The following is a 21,179-nucleotide window of genomic DNA, read 5'->3' on the forward strand; positions in this document are numbered from 1 at the left end:
AGCATCGCCTTCTTGACCTGCAATCTTCTTCCCGATCTCTCCGCCCCACCCCCTCTCCGGCCTATCACCCTCACCTTAACCTTCTTCCACCTATCGCATTCCCAACGTCCCTCCTCCCTACCTTTTATCTTAGCCTGCTTGGCACACCTTCCTTATTCCTGAAGAAGGGCTTATGCCCGAAACATCGATTCTCCCGCTCCTTGGATGCTGCCTGACCTGCTACGCTTTTCCAGCAACACATTTTTCAGCTCTGATCTCCAGCATCTGCAGTCCTCACTTTCTCCATTTCTCGCAGCACAGCATTGGTCTAAACTTTGCAATGATGAATTTTGTTCTTCTCTTGTGATGGTATCAAAATAACTAGAACTCTTTGCAGTGTAGGAGATAATTTGACCCAGCATTTGTATGCCAACTCTTTCCACTCAACCTAATTCCACTTTCCTCCTCATTCAAGAAACACTAAGTTGGTACACAGGCAACAACTAGAAAGGAAAATTTTGTGTTGGTCTTTTGTGCAACTAGATGAAGTACACTAATAAGGAATCTTCCCACTAAATATTGAGACCACACCTGGAGTACTTTGTGCAGTTTTGATCTTTATATTTAAAGAAGGATGTATTTGAATTGAAGTTGATATGGTGATGGTTCACTAGGTTTGTTTCTGGAATGGGAGGGTTTCCTAAAATGAGAAGCTGAGGACTTTTGGCCTACACACTGGAATTTAGAAGAATAAGAAGTGATCCCGTTGAACCACAAAAGATTCTGAATATATGCAAATACGGAAATGGAGTTGAGCCTGAGGATTGTCCATAATGATTTTGAATGAAGGCATGGTGTTGTCTACTTTTCCAACTTAAGTGCTTATGTTCTTTTCTGATCGTTCTGTACATTCCCCATCTTAACTTTACTTAAAAATTGACTCTGTGCCTTAAGCATGACAAAGTATTCTGTGCTTCAATTAAATAAATTTCTTCAAAAGTCTTTCCTTGCACTCTGATATTTTAAATTAATAACTAATTGTTTTTGACACTTCATAACCAGAAGAACGTATTTCTTTGTACACAGCAAACACTTATTTTAAAATTGTTTATCAAAATCTTCTCTTAGCCTTTTCTATTTCAATGAAGAAAAAATCCCATTGTGCCTGAGCTCAACCCTTGACATTATTCTGGTGAATTTATGCTGTATTATTTGAATGACTTCAAAGTATTTTTCATAACAGAGCTGTTAATGCACATAGTGATTTAAATCATCTAATCAATGTTTAGTACAAATTCATCCTTTATTCTGTACCATTGTCCTGAATACTTCTATTTAGCACATAAGATTCCACATTGTTTTTGAACCCCAAGTAGCTCTGTTCACCAGTCAATATCCAATAATGTCTTTTCATTATTCATATACTCCCTTTTTCCCAAGTAATATTAAATTGCATCTTCTGCCTCATTGCACAGCCAATAATCTGCCTATGTCTTACTGTTGGGCCCCTGTGACTCATATCTTTTAAGTTCTGCTAATTAATACTGCTGTGTGATATTGAAACAAAGAAAAGGAAATGAAATATAAATGATGAAATTCAGTTTCCTGCTCTGTTCTAACATTATAGTGTAGATTATCACAACATATTGAGAAAAAACAACTGTTGGAAGCTTCAAACCAAAAGGTAAATGGTACAGTCATCAGATCACATAGTAAACTTAGCTTTACAGTTAACCTCAAAATAGTTGATCATTTATTATGTAATCTTAAGTGTAACTTGACTGAGAATCTCTGATCAGGATCAGCCACCCCCAATAACAATGGCCCCGACCATCTCCCTGACCATCCAACTAACCCCTCTCAATTTTCACTTGCTGACAACCCTCATTCCCCACCAAGCAGATCCAACTATTCCCTGCCAATGTAGGTGGCTACCTGCCCACCTGACTACTATTTCTCCTCCACACCACCCCCCCGCCCCCAACTACCCAGTTTTTCTCACCAGCCGTACATGACTGGCTCTTACCACGACATCCATCTCACCCTGCACCCATTATGTCCACCTACTCACCTCACCAACTTATCTATCTTGAAAAGTCATGAAATCTTTAAATAATTACTTGACTATGGTAGCAAGTTGCAAATAAACCAAGTCCCATGGTAATGGAATCTCTCTGCGTTGCAGTACTCAAGGCACAGGCTGTGAATGTAAATGGCTGTGTGCTGTACATATTAGCTTAGTTGAACTTAATATCCTCAAGAAAATGGAATCAAAGAATATCACTGGTACTTTTAGATAATGCAATAACTTTAGAGTGTGCAACTGGGATGTTTACTATTGTCCAATGTTACATGTTTTTACTTATGATAATAAAGGGCTTTTGAAAAAGGGGAATGTTTTCTTATCATGGTTGAAGTGATGACCTTTTAAGACATCACAGTGCAGTTGAGCCTTGAATCCAGAAACCACAAGTTCTCTGTACTACAGCATACAAGACACAAGCTATGTCTAAAATTGCTCTGTACTGTGTAAATTGGTTTAGCGAAATAAACCAACCAGAGATCTGAAGTAATGAGAATACACAAATCACGTTTGTGTTACATTTAGGTTGCGCAGACTATTATTACACTATTGTCATAAAAAGGAGTGTATATTCTCCTTCCACTGACTCTCTTAAACTCAGTAGGTATGCCCTGTGATATATGCAGAGGCTGACACTGCCCATTTCTGCTTCAGCACTGATTGGAAAATCCCAGAAGCAATTGGGATTCTTCAGAACTTTCTGAAGTCTTACCAGATTGGAAACGTTAACTCTGTTTCTCTCCCCACAGATGCTGCCAGATTTGCTGAGTTTCTGCAACATTCTGTGTTTGTTGTTGAATATTAGTTTTGTTGGGACTTGAGCATTGTTTAATTGGTTCTCCAGTACACATTTTGATTAATTTGGCCAACTTCACCTTTGAATATTTCACAGCAAAAAACGGTTTAACTTAATTCTAAAATATAAAATTCATTTCAAGGTGACTTCCAAGACTGATACCTCTCTGAAGCAAATTTGACCATATGACCTCTTGTACCACTGTCCCACAAAGATCCCACCAATATTAGACCAGTGTGGTCAGGTGCTTGGCCTCATAGGATATTTTAGATGGTCTATTTTGGTATCCTTAGCACGTTTCTAGGCAACAAGGGATTCTAGTGTTGTAAAAATGTCACTGAACTGTCATTTTGTGCCTTATAATTAGGTGTGAAAAAGTTTAGATCTATAAATGGTTTGGAACTTAATCAGTTGAGCAAGCCTACAAGATTGGTCATTGTAATTATCAATTAATATACATTACATAACTTTTTTGTACTTGTATTTGTTTCAGAGCTACTTAAACAAAAGCTCTACTTCCTACTGTTAGGGTCTCTGTTGAGACTAATAACTTTTCTTAAAAGAAAGCTGAAACCCAGTTATTTATTGAAATAACGAAGGCATAATAATCCATGGCTTACTAAAAAAAATGCACTATAATAAAGAGGGAGGGATTGGAAAGTAGAAAGAACAAGAAGTGTTAAAATTGAAAATGATATATATAAATAGAAAGGATTAGCTACTATGAGCTTTGGCATCTTGGAGGGTGAAACTAAGGATTTTGTAATGGAAAAGGAGGAAATGGTGAAGACTTTGAACAAGTATTTCTTGTATGAGATACAGAATGCATTTCAAGAATAGTTGAAAATAGAGGCAAAAAATGAGCAGCTAAAGTAAGCTATATCACTACAGCATACAAAGTATGGCATAGTAGCAGGAGTAGGTCAAACTCTCCTTCAAACCTGTTGGCCTCAAATCCACTTTACTGCCTCCTGCCATACCCTTAATCACCTTGTTTATTAAAAATATTCAAGGATTATTCATCCATAGCCCATGGGGGAAGAGAATTCCACGGCTTAAGAACATAGGGACAGGAGTAGGCCATTCAGCCTCTCAAGCCTGTTCCACCATTCATTGAGATCATGGCTAATATGTGGCCTAATTTCATAAACCTGACTTTAGCCCATACCCATCGATACCTTTGCTTTACAAAAATTAATACATCTCAAGTTTAGCATTAATAACTGATCCGACAACTACTATTACTTGTAGAAGAGACTTCTAAACATCTACTGTCCTTTTTGTGTAGAAATGTTTGCATCTCTCCTGAATGGCCTGGCCTTAATTATATGACTATGCCACCAAGTTCTAGAATCCCCAGCCAATGTAAATAGTTTAGCTATACTGTTTTTTTTCCTGTTAATATCCAAAGGCTTTGATTAAATCATCCCTTAATCTAAATTCTAAAGAAAACAGGCCTAATTTGTATAATATCTCATGTGTCTCAGAGAAAAAAACAACTCATTATCCATATCCTGAATTGTCCAGGTGTTGTTATAAGTGCATAACTGGAGCAAGGTGCCTTTGGAGTGTGGGGTACTGACAGCAAGAAAGCAGTGTCCCTGTTTTAACTACCACCTTGGCCTGGCAGTGCCAGAAGATGAACTGAAAGTCTCTTGGGATGAGCGGGAGCTATGCTTTTCCTGCACTTGCTTCTCTCTTAATCAAAGCTGTTTCTGCAATCCATCTCTTCCATGCTTTGTCTTCCGTCTTCACCAAACATGGACTTCCTCTCTCCTGACTTTGCTGTTCCCCCACTCAGAGTCTTATGTCTTTATTTTCCAAATCTTCAATTCCCAGGGGAAGTCATCTTCTACTACCCATATCTGGAAGCAACATGTTTCAGCACAAGAACAAATGGTCTTCAGTATTGAACACAGTTTGAAGTTTACCCAAGTTTAGCGTAGCTCCAACAACACAGACAGTTGTGCCACATAGTAACCTATAAGTTGTTTGTGATCCTTTTAAATACTGCTGATGGCTGCAGTAGGGAATGGAGAGGGCTCTTCATTTTGTTTACTACAATTGAGCTGAATGTAGAATGGAGAAGTGCCTTGGTGATGCTCACTGATCTGCACCATGATCTTCCTTTTCAGTGCTGGTGGTCATTTGTTCACACAAGCAATTTGCTTTATCAAGCTGGCATCCTGTACACCTCCTGCCGAAGTTGCATTTTCATGGGATAGCTGCTTTCCTAGTGTGGAGCAATGAGTTCTTCACAGCACATTTTATCCCCACAGTGATTTATAGTTTCATTGTAATTTTTTGCCAATTCAACAATTGGTTTGATTGGGTGTATGGGGGGGGGGGGCTGTGAACAACAGTATAACAAGCTGTCCTGCCATTTCTTGCTAGTGATGGAATCCATATTTTTAAAGCTTTTTATGTTAAGACAAATCTTAATTGAAAAGGGAACCTCAACAGGGAGACTGAGAAAAAGGAAACTAAGACTAAAGCAGAGATTGGAAACCAAAACATCTGGAAATCTGAAACTGGTTGAAAGCATCGCAAAGGACACAGAGACATCAGAGCCCAGATGATGATGCCAGTGGTGCAGTACAGGCCTGAGGTCAAGTATATTTTTTTGAAGGACTCAAGATTTCTTGAGAGCTACTTTTTGATTTTTTGGAAGCAATGCTTTTAGGTCTCCTGTTTCATTCCCACTAATTCCTTTATTGCATGGATGCAATCACATAGTAATTTACCTTATGCGTTGACGTTCGGTTTCTTTACTTGCACAGAAGCAGAATTACAAGAAATCATCAGTATTCTCAAAGTTCAATACCACTTTATCAAACTTAAAACCTCAACACATGTGAAAACATTGATTTCTTAGACAACAGAGTATTTAAATTGGCACAAGATAGTCAGCATAAATTAGCAACAAATCTGACACACATAACTATGCACAAAAAGCCAGCATCGTAAACACAATCTCAGCAGACCAATGAGTTTACAGCTCAATACTTATACGTTTGTCTCTAACAGTGTCCCTGCACCTCAAATAATCCAGACACTTTGAGATTTGATAATGCAAAATTATAAATTTTATGATATAAAATTAAGTTACATTCTTCAATTTTTTCACGCAGAGGGTGGTACATGTATGGAATGAGCTGCCAGAGGATGTGGTGGAGGCTGGTATAATTGCAACATTTAAGAGGCATTTGGATGGGTATATGAATACGAAGGGTTTGGAGGGATATGGGCCAGGTGCTGGCAGATGGGACTCGATTGGGTTGGGAGATCTGGTCGGCATGGACAGGTTGGACCGAAGGGTCTGTTTTCACGCTGTACATCTCTATGACTCTGTGACTCTTAATGTGAAGGTAAAGTCATCATAACCCAGAGGACAATGTGTCTGCTGTCTTAATCGTGAGAGATGACTGGTGGTGGTTTACCCTGAGTGTCACCACAGGCGAGGAGAGAACTTACAAACGAGCATCCTTGATGGTAACCTCAGTCGGTGCGGGAAATGAACTCATGCTATTGGCATTGCTCTGCATTGCAAGCAAGCCATTCAGCCAATGGAGGTTTTTGACCCCACAATTAACATGTGCATTTCATTTTTGCCCCGTAATGCAGCTGGTGAACTTCTGTGGCTTTAAACTAGATGCTCCATATTCATATGTAAGGAATTTATTACCTAAATTACTTCAGGTTTTCTTGGATCCCAATTAGCTGAGTGTTCACTCATTTAAAGCTCTAAAACTCTGCCCTCCCTTTTTCAGACTCTCTCTCTCTCTCTCTCTCTCTCCTTTGTCACCCTTTGCTTCAATTTGCATTTCCCTTTGGAGCTTCTTTATCCATTTTTAGCACCCCCTCTCTCTTTTGAACCCTTGCCCAATTTTCACAATGTCTCAGTGTGCATTAAATTGTCCTTCAGTAAATTAAATTATGCTTGAATGTGAAATGTAGTTGCTGAAATCTCAGTGCAAGAGTAAACTTCCAAACGATGTAAAGATTCGTGAGATTAAGATGACTGGATCTTGTGAGAAGTGTTAATGACTGCTATCTCATAATTCTTTCACAGTTCCACCAATTCAAAGTAGTCTAGAAGCATTTGCATGTCACCACAGATGATTAAAAGAGCCACAATTTTCTGGCCTATCATTCTGTGGGGATGTTACTGCTTTAGGGCATACTGTATACATGAGGCCTTCTCACAAAATAATTCAGACCTATTTGTTTTCAAACTTTTGTCTTTGGCCACTGTCAAACCAGAATCATGCAGTTGAATGCATATTATCCATTATTCAAAAGTACCACAATGTTTAACTTAAGTCAATAATTGGCAATTATCCACTCCTAATGTGGTTCCTGTCTCTTGTTCAGACTCCAAACACATGCACGGCTACCCTACAATAGTAGTTACACTTTTTTATGTTGTTCCTTGTGGCATGTTATAAATGTTCTCGAGCAATATTCCACTGTTTGAACCATTCTGAAGGAGCCATTGAGTGAATATCAAGATTGATAGTAGTAAAACTGTATGCTGTAAAACCCTTCCAGTGTGAGGGATCTTGCTTTCCTCCTTGGTAGGGGGAAAGATAAGTTAATCGGCCCCTATCTGCGCACCCTTGACAGTATCGGTGATACTAGCAACCCTATCTGCACTTCCCTATTCACTAGTCATCCCAACAAATGTTGAAACATACAGATTTGCTCAACAATCTTCAGTTACTTTTCTGTTTGCTGTACACAGTCTCCTGCGAGAGAAGAAGGTGGCGCCAGTTAGTGTCTTATACCTTGTTTGGTTGAACTGGTCATTATCATTGAATAGTTACTAATATAAGAAAATGTGCATTGTCAGAGTGAGACTTGCAATAGCGAATTTTGTTGAGGCCGAGGCAAAGCATTTGGATTTTTGGACTGAGTTCCCTATCGAGATTATTGGTACTGGATTGATGAATTGAGCAGTGGTTGGAGTTTGTAGTAGGACATGCAATTGGAGAAAGAGCTCACTCACTATGGCAAATTGAGATAACTAAAATCTTTCTGCACAGTATTCAGATTCTTGGAGCAACATGTAATACTTCTAACGTTAATGTCAAGGTTAATAATTTACAATTTCTGGATGGTGTCCTTTTCCACAACAGATAGAAGATATTAGTCTGTGAGAGCATTAAGATACAGGAGTAAAATTAGGCCATTTGTCCAACTATGTCAACTCTGCCATTCGATCATGGTTGATATGTTTCTCAATTCCATTCTCCTGCCTTCTCCCCATATTGTCTGATCGGCTTACTAATCAAGAACCTTTCTATCTCAGTCTTAAATTCATCCAATTACTTGACCTTGCCAGCCTTCTGTGGCAATGAGTTCCACCCCCTGGCTAAAGAAATCCATCTATTCTCAGTTATAAGGGTTGTTCTTTCACTCTGAGGCTGTGCCCTTGGGTCCTCATCTTCTTCCTACTAGTGGAAACATCATCTCCATGTCCATTCTATCCAGGATTCTCAGTGTTCTGTAAGTTTCAATGAGATCTACACTCATCCTTCTACACTCCACTGAGTACAGATATATGGTCCTCAACTGCTCCTCATGTGACAAGCCCTTCATTCCCAGGAAAATTGTTGTAAACCTCCCCTGGACCCCATCCAAGGCCAGCGTATCCTTCCTTAGTATGGAACCCAAACAATACCCTATCACAGTATTCCAAATGTGGTCTGACCAGAGCCTTATGCAGCCTCAGCAGTGCATCTTTGCTGTTGTCTAGTCGTTGTGAGATGAATATAATGTTGCATTTGCCCTCCTAACTGTCAACTGCACCTGCATGTTAATCTGAAGAGAATCCAGAATTAGGACTCTGGAGTCCCTTTTTGCTTTTGATTTCCAAAGCCTTCCCCATTTAGAAAATAGTCTACCCCTCTAATTTTCCTACCAAAGTGTATAACTGCATACCTTCCAACATTGTATGTATCCTGCTACTTCTTTGCTCACTCTCCTGGCTGTCCAAATCCTTCTGCAGCCTCCCAACTCTACCTGTCTCTCCACATATTAGTGTCATCTGCAAACTTAGCAACAATGCCCTCCGTTCCTTGGTCCAATTCATCTATTACAATTCTTCTACCATTACCACCAATACAATCTGAAAACTTTGCACGTTCAGCTATTCCTCAAAGTATTACAGCACAGATTCTGTTTCCAACTGGCACCTGCCACTTCTTGCAGCCATGATGCTACTCTACTTTGAGGTGCAGGCTTCCTTCAGTTGTGTTAACTGCTCATAATATTAAGTTTCCTGATGTGTGTAATCAACGGACACTGTGGGCAGGGTTTAGCTGTATGCAACAATTGTCTTAAGCATTGGACAGCGTAATTTTCCCATGCTGCCTGCATCACACTGAACAGATGCAGGTTAATCCCATTCCGTTATCATTTTAGAGATTTAGGTAATTCAACTTCCACAACTTGATTTGAGCTCATTTGAACTCTGAAAAGAAGTGCAAAGGCTGAGAAATTTTGTGCACTCCTTGAGTAAAATGTGAATAATATTAGTGGTGGAAAGTCATCTTCAATGTCTTTATTTATGTCGATAAATAATGCAAAAACATAGTGGTAGATTCCAAGGAGCTAATACTCCACTAAATTATCATTTGGAAAGATGAAACAAAGGAAAGAAGAAAATTAAAATTTAAGAAATTGTAATTCCTTATTAGCACTTTGTACTATTTCTTGAAGTTTTGCTCACTTTTTTTTTCCACCTTGCTATATATTGTGAAATCAACTCTAAGTGAGTATTTTCCAGACATATTGGTCAAAGGCTAGAGTGCTGAGATCCCTGCTGTTTGTAATAAATATAAATGATTTGGAGGAGAATGTGGCTGGTCTGATTAGTAAATTTGTCAACAACACAAAGATTATGGGAGTTTTGGATAGTGAGGAGGATTGTCAGAGAGTGTAACAGGATATAGATAGGCTGGCGACTTGGGTGGACAAATGGCAGATGGAGTTTAATCCAAACAAATTCAATGAAGGAGGGAGGTATACAGTAAATGGCACAACCCTTAGAAGAGTTAACACGCAGAGGGATATAGGTGTACAGGTCTACAGTTCCCTGAAGGAGTCAAAACAAATGAATAAGGTGGTCAAGAAGACGTATGGCATGCTTGCTTTCATCGGTCGGGGCTTAGAGTTTAAAAATTGGCAAGTCATATTAAAGCTGTATAGAACTTTAATTAGGGAAAATTTGGAATATTGTGTACATTTCTGGTCACCTCACTACCAGAAGGATGTGGAGGCTTTTGAGAGGGTACAGAATCAGTTTCCAGGATGTTGCCTGGTTTGAAGAGTATTACCTATGAGAAGAGATTGGACAGATTTGGTTTGTTTTCACTTGAATGTCGAAAGATGAGGAACGATCTGATAGCTGTTTAAAAATTACGTGAGGCATTGATATTTGGAGTTGTCTTCTCATGGTAGAAATGTCAATTATAAAGGAACATAGGTTTAAGGTGAAAAGTGGCATGTTTAATGGAGATGTGAAAAGCAAACGTTTTTCACAGAGGGTGGTAAGTGCGAAGAATATGCTGCCAGAGGAGGTGGTGGAGGCAAATACAGAAGCAATGTTTAAGAAGCATGTTGACAGATACATGAATAAGCAGGAGATAAAAAGATACAGACTGTGAAGAGGGAAAAGATTTTTAGTTTAGGCATCACACGCCGGCACAGTCGTGGAGGGTTGAAGGGCCTGTTCCTGTACTGTTCTTAGTTGTCTAAGAGTGTTCAGATTTGTCGTTGTGTCAGTTAGTGCGTTCAAACCATTGCCTGTCATTTGACTCCAGTGTGTAGTCTATTTGAGAGTGAGACAATAAGTCTTTGCCAGATCATTCTATGGCTCAGTGAGTTTTTTTTCCCTTTTTTTTTCTTTTTTTCTAACTGCGGTATTCTCCCCAGCACCCATGTTGTGTATATGCAGGTGTGAGACACAGTGAAAGACAACAGGTGTACAAATCTTTATTCAACTTCCACCACCAGGAAGACAGGAAACACCCAAATGGCCGGTGATGGCTCAGTGAGTTTATTTTTTTTTCCAGCAATCCCCTGTTTATTTTTTATTTTATTTTTTTTTCCCCCAGCACCCATGGTGTGTGTGTGCAGGTGTGAGACACAGTGGAAGACACACATTCAACCATTTTACAGGGAGATGAGGACAAACCTCAAATCCCAGTTCCACGTATGACAAGACAGTGACAATGACATTTGTACATTAGACAATACCGTTAGCTCAGTGAGTTTATTTGGTGAATGACTGATTTGCAATTTGCAAATGTCATTGGTTGTGTTTGATTCCCAATCTGTGCTAAATTAGCTAATCTCAGTTAAGATGGAAGTTGGGGTATTAGTTTTTGGGGGTTGGGTAGTGTAGCAGCAGCCAGAGCTACTGCTCCTAATTTTCATCCTGACATCACTTCTGGAAATTGGCTAAAAATGGTGTAACTCTGGTAAACCTTTGCTGTACGCATTCTAGGTCTTTAATAATTTGGAGATGCCGGTGTTGGACTGGGGTGTACAAAGTTAAAAATCACACAACACCAGGTTATAGTCCAACAGGTGTAATTGGAAGCACACTAGCTTTCGGAGCGACGCTCCTTCATCAGGTGATTGCCAGATGAAGGAGCGTCGCTCCGAAAGCTAGTGTGCTTCCAATTAAACCTATTGGACTATAACCTGGTGTTGTGTGATTTTTAACAAGGTCTTTAATGACTGCAGAAAGTCCTTGTGGAAAGACCACATTTGCTCCTCCTTACCCAGTCTATTGAAATGCTGACAGATAAGTATCTAAACATGTAGACTGGTGCAGCAAAGTGATTACTTGCTCAGCTATAAGCAGTGATTTTCTGAATACACAAGTGAGCCAGCTTTACACCATGGGGTCAGGTTAGCTTGTACTAGCTGTGCAGTGATCCTGATGCTGCTGTCTTGGGAGTTCATTATATGACTGTACTAATGTCATCCTTATAATCTCAAAATGTTTCTCTGAACTAGTTAAATCCCTGTTTTTTTTTCAGAGTAAACAATTTGTTCACTTGCTGACCTCAGCAAATCTGACAGGTTTACCTTCTGAATGTGTAAGACTTACACCTCATGAGCTTAATTAAGTTATTCGTCATTATCTATCTGCAATTACTCTGATTGCTACTGAGGTAGAGCTTCTGTATATCTAGAACTGCTTTCAAGGAATAGTCTGCGTAAAGGAAATGCAGCTGTTCGTGAACATTTGTTTAATTATCGTCCAAACATTCCGTCATAAATTCAACTGCTTTTTCTTCAATGAAACAGATTGTCAGAGTATGCAATGATTTCAACACTTCTGTTCTGTTATTAATTGCTCTAAGTAATGTACTTCCATTTTAATTATTTTTCCAATTCTTGGTTTTTGTTTGGAATTCTCAATTTGTTACCTTATGGTCTTCAGAGAAGCTGTCTAATATGAATGCTACTGCTATTCTATGTCTTGCAATCTATTATCTTACTGGGCTTGAAGTAAATGTAGGGTCTAGATTAGAGTGGTGCTGGAAAAGCACAGCAGGCCAGGCAGCATCCGAGGAGCAGGAAAATCGACGTTTCGGGCAAAAGCCCTTCATCAGGAGCCCTTCCTGATGAAGGGCTTTTGCCCGAAACGTCGATTTTCCTGCTCCTCAGATGCTGCCTGACCTGCTGTGCTTTTCCAGCACCACTCTAATCTAGACTCTGGTTTCCAGCATCTGCAGTCCTTGTTTTTACCTAGTTGAAGTAAATGTAGTAATGAATTTTTAACTGAAATGTTGAATCATTAAGAGGAATAATTGTGATATGATTTGGAGGTGCCGGTGTTGGACTGGGGTGTACAAAGTTTAAAAATCACACAATACCAGGTTATAGTCATTAGTTCACTTGAGAATGTAACTTTAAAAAAGTTCTGGGATTTACTTATGAAATAACTGAAACCAATATGGTCAATCTAAAAGATGAGAGACTTAACAAATAATCAGGTCTTTTTCAATATATAATTTCAGTTACACCGCACTGTAAACTTTTGCTATAAATTCTGTGTCTTACAATCTTATACTGCACAAGCACCTGATGAAGGAGCAGCGCTCCGAAAGCTAGTGCTTCCGAATGAACCCTGTTAGACTATAATCTGTTGTTGAGTGGTTTTTAACCGTGATATGTAATTGTCAGTTCGTTGCTCCTTGTCGCTGTTTCTGGGTGGTTTAAGTCAATGTCAGCCCAACTATTCTGTTAAATAAGCATTCTGAATCCAACCATTTATGACTGGATAATTTTTTTTCCCCCTATTTCCCCCTATGGCTGAAGGTACTGATTCATGTTGGATATGAATGCACGGGTTCAAGTAATCCTCCATTACTTCCCCAATTGTCATTATTCATGTGAGAGGCCATTCTACCATTTAAGGTTGTGAGTGACAACAATGTCAAAGTTAATCTTGCCCTGAGTTAGCAAAGATGCATTTCAATCAGTCTGGCTTCAGTCAAAACACCACAATGTTCAGATTTCCATTCAGCTGTCATCCAAAAAAAATTATATATATTTTGATGAAGCTCCATGTCTTTTTTCATGTAACAAACAGCAAGCCACCTGTGGAGATAATTACCAAGGTATTTGCCCAATAGGGTTTATGAGAGGGAACCTGAATCATGTTAGTTTAAAGAGGTGCTTTTAGTATGCGCCTTCAAGCAGTCAGGGTTTTGGACAAGTCCTGATTTGCTTAGAAGTCATTGAGAAAAATTTTCAAGAAGCAGAAAATCATGGATGAATCGAAGAGGAAAGGCACCCACCAAGACTGTTGAAGACATGAGCTTAAGGAACCCACGTTAAGTTGCAATATGAGCTGAGATAGTTCACAGAGACTTTTACTGAAAAACAATCGAGTGAATGGACAGCAGCAATTTGCTAAAATTAAACTAATTACAGTCATGAAGCAAAAAGTTTAGTACACAAATAGGATTAACTCTTCACTTAGGCTTGTATACCTGTGAGGTTATTGCTGGGTTAAAATAGATTAATCTTTCCTTCTGATAATGGTAATGACATTGTTCCCAACATTCTTACATAGCTTAGTATAGTTCATGTTATGTTTTGTGTGATAAACATTTATGTTCTTTTGTTTAAAAATTAAGTATATCAGTAACCTCTTGTGAATTTGTTTAGTAGCTGAACTCCATGATAAGCAAAAAGAAACAAAATAACATTTATGGTTTCACTCTGGGATATGATTTGTCCCATATTGCCTTCATTATAGTAATACAGTTCACAGGCCTGTGACGTGCAGTGGTTATGTCACTGACTTGTAATCCAGAACCCTAGTTTAATTTCCTGGGAGCATTGGTTCAAATATCACCATATCAGTTAAAGTATGTAATTATATTAGCTAGCATAATAGTGACCCTGTAACCACTGTTGATTATTATCATTAAAGCCCAGCTGGTTGGCTACTGTTCTTTTGAGAAGGAAATCTGCCATCCTTACCTAATCTGACCTGCGTGGGACTCCAAGTCCACAGCTATATTGTTGACTCTTAACTGTTGGCTATGCAATTCGTGATGGATAATAAATGCTGGTCCAGCCAATGACACCCACGTCCAAAGAATGAATTTAATAAATTTACGATGTAGACAATTATGTTCAGTACATATTTCAATGCCAAGTGAGTCTCAAATCTGAAGCCAGTTAAAGATAATAAAGTAAGTTCAAGTCCATGTCTTTATGAAAATTCAGGCTTCCTTTTGTATGCTATATAAATGCCTTGGTATTTAAAATTACTTTCAAAATAATTATCAGCTATGAAATGGCTGTGAATGAAAGTGTTGTTGTGTTCGGCTTGATTTTTGTCAGTGACTTTACTACATTTGACATTATGGTAGAGCATATTTCTGTTCCAGTAAGTCTATAACTGAATGATAATTTGAGATTGAGCATCTGCTACTGCACGAACTCTGCTGGCAACAAACATAGTTACGAACATGACAGTTTCGGTGGAGCTTTGATGTGAAGTCACCTCTTCTTAATTGTTGAATTCATTTTAATGGTGATGACTTCAAACCAGAAGAAATTAGATGTTTAGAATTTAGTGCTGCATAAAATCACTTTATTTGACAGAATGAACATGCTGACAACTTGATTGGGTAAATGGAATGGGGTAATCAGAAACTAAAAATTAACTGTCAGTGTAACTGCAGGGGGCTGTCGATTATTTGTCAGAGTAGAAGAGTTTCTTCATTATGATAAATAATCAAAATTTCACATTAATCATGGACACTTTACTTGCTCACAAAAAGACTAGATATGCGTGCCCAATCCCTCAATAAATATTGAGCCAGAATTTGTTTTTACGTTTCAGAAACAGCAGTTTTTAGTTTTGATATCAGTAGGGTCAGTGAAATTTTTTATGAAGCACAATATAAGAATAAGAATGCGACCAGCTTGGTAAGAAGTAGCCAACCCTCTAGTCAGCTGGAGTAACTTTTACCAAATTTTGCTTCACCCACAATCTTCCACAACTCTTAGTACCTAACAATGTATTTCATTCTCCTGATGCAAGATTTGTCATAATAGTTATGTTCTACTTTCAATTGATTGACTTGTTTTGGAAAACAAATCTCAACTTCCTTCAGTTAAACTTGCTGAGTAGTTACCATGATCTATTCTAGTATCAGTAATTAATAATGACTAGTTAATGCATAATTATCAGAAATTTGATTACACAAACATAAGATGTGAAGCCAGACTGAGTAAACCTTGAAGTATTTGTAATACCACAGAAGAATGTGTTGTATATTTAGATATTTAAGAATTAGCAATCCAAGTCCAAAATGGCTCATCAAAATATGTGTCCTAGATTGTAATGAACTCTGCTTTTCTTTCTTTGTTGATTTCTAAAATTTTAATATTTTCATCCACCTCCTTCATGCTGTCCTATGTCGTGTTTGTTTATCATTCTTGACATATCAGTTTTATTCAGTCTGAGCCATTCAGCTCCTGACCTCATTACAGCATTGGTTCAAACATGGACAAGGTTATGACATGCATAGCAAGCCAGACTGAATCAGACTCTCTCACACCGGATATATCAACATTGAAATTAAAACATTCAATAGCCTTCAAAATTGCCCACTTGTCCCTAACCAGACTTTAAGAATAGTACATATCAGACTCTAAATTTTTAACTTAAGCAGAAATTATGATTTATTGTTTTTACTGTAACTTTAGCTGAGCAAAGCTAAATATTAAGGTAATTTACTTAATGGATGGCCCAGTGACTATCATTAGACTATTAATCCAGAGACCTGGGTAATGTTCTGGCAAGCCGGGTTCAAATTTTGCCATGACAAATGGGGGAATTTGAATTCAATAAAAATCTGGAATTAAGAGTTTAATGGTGACCGTGAAACCATTGCTGATTATTTGAAAAACCTACCTGGTTCACTAATGTTTTTCAGACCCACAGCAGTATGGTTCACTCTCAACTGCCCTCTGGGCAAATTAGGGATGGGCAATAAACACTGGCTTAATCAGTGATGTCAACGTTCCTGAATGAATAAAAAAAAGTCAATGGTTTAAACCTAATTTTCTTTGATCAGAACACCTACTTTCACACATTGACTGACAGGCACAAAGGTAAGGGATAAATTAAAAGAAAATAATTGTAATTTTCAAGCTCAGTAACCATTGCCAAGAGGAGTACCAGGTCTTCATGTAATCGTTGAATGATGCTTTGTAATACGGCCACACAGGGTTGTATCTTGCTTGAATTCTGAAGTCACCAGTTAATGCAAATAGCTTCCAGCAGTTTCTGAGGAATATTCACTTATTTCTTATAAACTGGGATTATTTTCTTAGAACATTCAATGATTATTTAATTGAATATGAAATCAGAGAGAGTAAAACTCAAACACAGCTCCCATGTCGAGCAGCTTCCAAGCACACTGCATTCTGCCCAATAAAATCCCAGTCAATACCAGTTCAGTCTATGGTTTCATTTCCAATATAGTCTGTGATTGGCTGGCCAAGACCAGCCACCTCTTGATTAACCAATGCAACATCCAACAAACAGCTACAAATCCGTGAAAATAATACATCATGGTATAGTGATCTTGGAACACTAAGTATCCTGCATTTATCTTTTAGGTCAGACCTAATATACAAACATAAAATTGTTTCTGTTCTCTTTGTTTTAAACAAACTGCTGTCAAAGTACGATTTTCACCTTCAGCTCGTAATTCCAAATCAATATTAAGAAAAATAAAGGAGAAATGGCGATGGACTCAACAGTCAATACAGCTGAACTTTAGAGTTGAAATGGGAGGACTGCCCTTGCAGAAAGTCTGCAGTTGCTCAAGTATGACATCAATGAGCACGAGCAAAAGTGGAGTCAGTAGGAATCCAGGAGGTTGGGGGAGGGGGTGGTGGGAATGGGGATAGGTGAAGGGAAAGAAACATTCCAATGGTTGGAGTCATAATCAAGATAGTTGTCATCGCTGGAGGTCAACCATCCCATCTACAGGTACAGGGCATCATTCAGAGAGAATAGGTTATCTCCAAATCAACTTATTTAGAAATGCTATCTCTTACCTCTGGAGCAGGTGGGATTTGAATCCAGAACTTCTGGACTGGAAGTACAGACACTACTGGTGCACCATGAGAACCCCACAATGAGAGACAATGTCCAAAGCGCAACCATCTTCAGTTGTTCCTTTAATGATGTTCCAGTGAAAATATTCGAAGTGATGATGTTCATTGATGATGGTGCAAAAGTTCAAAACCATTCACAACTCTTCAGACATGTAAGCAGTCCATGTCTCTGTACAGCATCACCTGAACAACATCCAGGATTGACCTGATTGGTGACAAGTGGCATTTGCAAGACATGAATATTTCTTAATTTTTCACTCTTGGGCATAGATTAACAGGAACACTACTGACTGAGCTCATCACATCCAAAAGTACAAAGCAGCTGGAATGGTTCTGCGGTAAATGGTGAGAACAAATAGTAGGGAAAACCATGCTTGACCTCATCTTCACTGACCTTTCTGCTGCAATTGCATCTGCCAATGACAGTAATAGTGAAAATGACCACCCTGCAGCCTTTGTGGAGATATTCCTGCTTCACATGAGAGGGCCCTCAATTTTGTTCTGTGGTACTATCACATGCTGAATGGGATAGATATATCTAAATACTCAAGACTTGGAATCTGTCAGGTCAGTAGCAGCAGAACAGTACTCTAATACAATCAGTAAACTCATGACCCTACTTAATCCCCTCTCTACCATTAGATCAACCCTGGTTTAATGAAGAGTGCAGGAAGGCATCCAAGAGTAGCCCCAGGCATACCTAAACATGTGGTAACCTGGTGACGCTACATAGAAGGACTATTGCCATGCAAAACACCAAAAGTAGCAAGTGATACAGGAAGTGATTCCACAACCAATGGATCAGATCTAAGTTCTGTAGTCTTACCACATCAGGCTGTGAAGGGTAGTGGACAATTAAACAACACAGTGGAACAGGAGGATTTACACACAATGAAGAGGGAGCCCAGGTCATCAGTGTAAAAACGTTCTTCATATGGAAGTGCCAAGAGGTTGATTCATGATCCATCTTGAACGATCCTCTAGATATCTTGGTGTCACAGATATCAATCTTCAGCCAGTTCAATTCACTGCACCTGATATCAGGAAGCAGCCAGAGGAACTCTATAATGCGAAGTGTATGGGTCCTGACAATACTCAGCAATAATACTCAAGACATGTGTTCCAGACCTTGCCATACCTTAAAGAAGCTATTCTGCTGCATTTACATTGTAGGCATCTATCAGACCTTGTGGCAAATTATCCAGGTATGTCCCCTACATTAAAAATGACTAGTCCAAACTTGCCAGTTACTGCCCCATCAGTTCATTCTTGATCATTAGTAAAATGATGGATAGTGTTATTAAACAGCATTCACTTTGCAATAACTTGATGACTGATGCTCAGTTTGGGTTTCTTCAGAGCAATTCAGCTCCTTATTATAGCCTGAGCTCAAACAAGGGAAAATGAGCTGAATTTCACAGGTGAGGTGAGATACCAAAGCTACAGTTGACTGAGTGTGGGTATCAAGGAGCCCTCACAAAGGCCTTGAGCAAAACAACTGCGAGGGATTATGGAATATCCTCCACTGTTTTGGCTACTCTCACAGATTGTCTTCATCCTTCATTTGCCACACGATAACATGCAAACTGTGATCCAAAGCAACTGAACCAAGACAGATCCAATTCCTGTTTGTGCCCGGGTCAAACAAGGCTGTGCACCAGTACTCCTCCTGATATTCCTTGCAATGAACCATCTTACTCTCAGCAAGCTTTCCACTGTGTGGATCTAATCTGCAGAACAAACAGGAGCCTATTCAACCTTTTGCCATTGCTGCCGGTCTGATTCCGAGGTTGCCACTTCCTGTGTCATCGAATCACAGTATGTAGACAAGGCTTGGGACTACACTCAGTTAGAAGCTGAGCTCCAAGCCATCTTCACCAAGGCGTACGAGAGCATGAGCCTTAGACTAAATATTCGTTCTTTACCTCCACGCAAGGTTCACCTCTGACTTCACTGTGCCAGCACAGCTTGCAAACGCCTGTCAAAGAAAGTGTTTCAAGACCTCATTCATTACCAAGCTCATGGTCTACAGCACTTTAGTAACACCTGACCTCCTATGTGGCTCAGATGCATATGAGGCAAAATAGGCACCTCAAAATCCTGGATAGTTATCACAAGCTCTGCCTCTACATGTAGGTACCAATGATATAGGGAGAAAGAAAAAAAGAGGTTCTCTTGTGGGAATGTGAGCAGCTCACGACTAAATTCAAAAGTAGAACTGAAAAGGTAATAATCTCTGGATTACTATCTGAGCCACAAGCAAATTGGCACAAGGTCAACAAGATTAAAGAGGTAAATGTGTGGCTCAGAGATTGAATGTGGGAGAAACAGGTACAAATTCATGGGACATGAATACTGGGGAAGGAAGAACTGTTCCGATGGGGCGGGCTTCACCTGAATCATACTGGGACCTGAACTCTGGTGAATTGCATAACTGGGGCTATGGATTTAAAATAAACCATTGGGGGTGGGCTCCGTTGCCTGGAAAATCATGGAAAAAAATGAAAGAGGGTGAGGTCACAGCAGATGTTAAAGTTCCCAGAACAACTAATAAGTAGAGCATGTGGAAAGGGTCAGGAATCGAATTTCAGACACAGCAGATGAAGGTACAAGAGACCTGAGAAGGGGGGCAATTAACCCAAGACGGAGGGAGTTGTATTTAAATGCATACAGTATAGCATACAAGATAAATGAGCTTGTAGCGCAGATTGAAATCGGGAAGTACAACATTGTAGTTCCCAGCCCTGATCCTCTTGCTAGGCTGGGGACTAATTTCCAAGATAGACATCCTATTGAAAGGTCAGCCAGATGGGCATAATACCTTATTCCTAAGAAATAAAATAAAATCGATAGCAAGAGGATTTAGGTCTAGAATTTACGTGGGTACAGTTCAGGAACAACACTGGGAACAAGACCCTGATGGGAGTTATGTACAGGCCTCCTAATAGTAGTCAAATGTGGGGGAAAAAATAAATCTGGAGATAGAAAAGGCAAGGAAGAAAGGCATTATTACAATAATCATGGGAGACTTAAATATGCATGTGGACTGGGAAAATTAGGTTGGTCACAGATCTCAAGAAAGGGAATTCATAGAATGCCTCGATGGTTTTTTGGAACAGTTTGTGAAGATCACTGTAAGTAATCTAATCTAATCTAATCTAATCTGGACCCCTCCAGAGGGGACCCTTGGTTGGAGATCGGTTAAAAGAATCACTAGGAGCATGGTCTAAAGCAAGGTTACCAGTTTAATAAATTAAGGCAGCCTAGCGCAGATTTGTCCAGCAACACGTAGGTTAAAAGCATCTGTGTTCCATGGAGAAATGGCGCAATTACATTCAAATATTAAATATTATTTATATGTTTTTTAAGATATAGTACAGCCTTAATTACAAGAAAAGTCCAATCAACTGTAATAAGGTAACATAATTGACAACAGACTTAATCCAGTGATATTTCCTGCGAAACAGATTGTTATACACACAGAATCATCCCATGTTTGCTAGTTCACAGTTAGTTCAAATACCAAATCTTATAATTCATATTATTAAAAATCCATTGTATTCTCTTATCTTCTATTTAGCTTAACTCAGCAAAGCAGCAGTACAAGTTCATAGAGTCAATCATTACTTTCAGCCATTTTGTTGT

The 21,179-nt window shown here is 39.0% G+C and overlaps 1 protein-coding gene across 3 annotated transcripts in view; it reads left to right on the top strand.

The window, feature by feature from the left end:
* Window positions 1–21,179, top strand: part of phkb (phosphorylase kinase, beta) — a 263,395-nt gene that overhangs the window by 33,092 nt on the left and 209,124 nt on the right. The window lies entirely within an intron of this gene.

Source organism: Chiloscyllium plagiosum, chromosome 17, assembly GCF_004010195.1.
Source record: "Chiloscyllium plagiosum isolate BGI_BamShark_2017 chromosome 17, ASM401019v2, whole genome shotgun sequence".
Classification (NCBI taxonomy): Eukaryota; Metazoa; Chordata; class Chondrichthyes; order Orectolobiformes; family Hemiscylliidae; genus Chiloscyllium; species Chiloscyllium plagiosum.